Consider the following 1,595-nt stretch of genomic DNA (forward strand, 5'->3'; position numbering starts at 1 on the left):
CACATCACCTGCTCCTTGAGAGGAAAGTAACCAAGCCTATTGTTCACCTGAGAAGCTCAGCGTGTAAAGAGGCCTGAGCTCCAAGCTCAGATTCCATGGCTTTAACAAGCCTTTCTTGTGCCCATATACCAATAATTTAGGAACTTTCACCACTGTAACTAAGCCAAGCTTTACTGCCTGTGTTTTCTGACTGATGTATGGACCTGACATTTGGAGAGTTTGTAAGTAAACCAATTTTTAGCTTAACCAAATATAGGATCTTTTTCTATGTTAGTGGAAGAGGGGAAATTTGGAATGAACTTAAAGAGAGAAGGCAAGGGGACGGATGCTGGCTGCCTGGCGGGCACTGTGGCCGGGTTGGCGCTGCTGGGGCTGCGGGGGTAGGAAGAGGAAGCTGCTGGCAGTCACAGCCTTGCTGGGCCTGGGCGGCTCTCTGCTGCTGCTGCTTTTCCCGGCTGCTCACGTGGAGGAGCGCAAGAAGGGGCCCAAGGTCATGGCCAAGGTGTATTCTGATCTGCAGATTGGGGGTGAAGATGTGGGGTGAGTTGTCATCGGCTTTTTTTGAAAGACAGTTCTGAGGACGGTTGAGAATTTTGTCGCCTTGTCCACAGGAGAGAAAGGCTTTGGCTACAAAGGCAGCAAATTTCACTGTGTGATCCAGGACTTCATGATCCAGGGGGAAGACTTCACCTGGGGAGATGGAACAGGAGGTAAAAGCATCGACGGGGACCATTTCCCTGATGAGAACTTCAAGTTGAAGCACTATGGGCCTGGCTGGGTGAGCATGGCCGGTGCTGGTAAGGACACCAGTGGCTCTCAGTTCTTCATCACCAGTGTCAAGATGTCATGGCTGGATGGCAAGCATGTTGTCTTCGGCAAAGTCCTGGAAGGGATGGATGTAGTGAGAAAAGTGGAGAATACAAAGACAGTCGAGACAAACCCCTGAAGGACATTACCATTGCTGACTGCAACACCATCAAGGTGGCGAAGCCATTTGCCATTGCCAAAGAAGAACTGGGTGGCTGCCGGAGGGCCAGACTCTGGCTTTCAAAGGGCTGCGAGGGGGCTACACACAGAGGCCTTGCATCGTCCCCCCCCAGCAGATGGACTGCCTCCACTGCTGCTCCCTTTCTGCCTGCCCTTCCCCCAGCCACACTCTTCAGGATGGTGGGGCTCCATTCTTGTCACAACTCATTCCATCAGCCACTGGTCATCCAAGTGGCTTCGAGGGCTGGGGGGCAATGGGTGTTCCATTCCGTTTTGTGAGAAAGCACATGGACCAATAAATGCAACCATTGTGTTTTTTGTAAAAAACAAAACAAAAACCTTTGAAATTAACTTAGAAGGGCATATATTAAAGGTCTAACATCTTATATTTCCACGCTTTGCTTTGCTGCATATTTTGTAATTTTAAATCTCTACTATTTTACCAAATAGTACTTGTCCCAAACCTTGATCTTGTCATCCGAGGAATTCTCTCTCTCTCTCTCTCTCTCTCTCTCTCTCTCTCTCTCTCTTCCTTGCTACCAACAAGATGCTGATCTCAGAGTCCGTGTAGCTTCATATATGGGGAAAGCTGGTCCACGAAGCTTCAT

The 1,595-nt window shown here is 49.2% G+C and overlaps 1 pseudogene; it reads left to right on the forward strand.

Annotated features, from left to right (window-relative positions):
- The first annotated feature begins 325 nt into the window (after positions 1–325).
- LOC128420366 (peptidyl-prolyl cis-trans isomerase B-like) lies at positions 326–1,266 on the forward strand (annotated as a pseudogene).
- The last annotated feature ends 329 nt before the right edge of the window (positions 1,267–1,595 follow it).

This window comes from Podarcis raffonei, chromosome 8 (genome assembly GCF_027172205.1).
Source record: "Podarcis raffonei isolate rPodRaf1 chromosome 8, rPodRaf1.pri, whole genome shotgun sequence".
In the NCBI taxonomy this organism is placed as follows: Eukaryota; Metazoa; Chordata; class Lepidosauria; order Squamata; family Lacertidae; genus Podarcis; species Podarcis raffonei.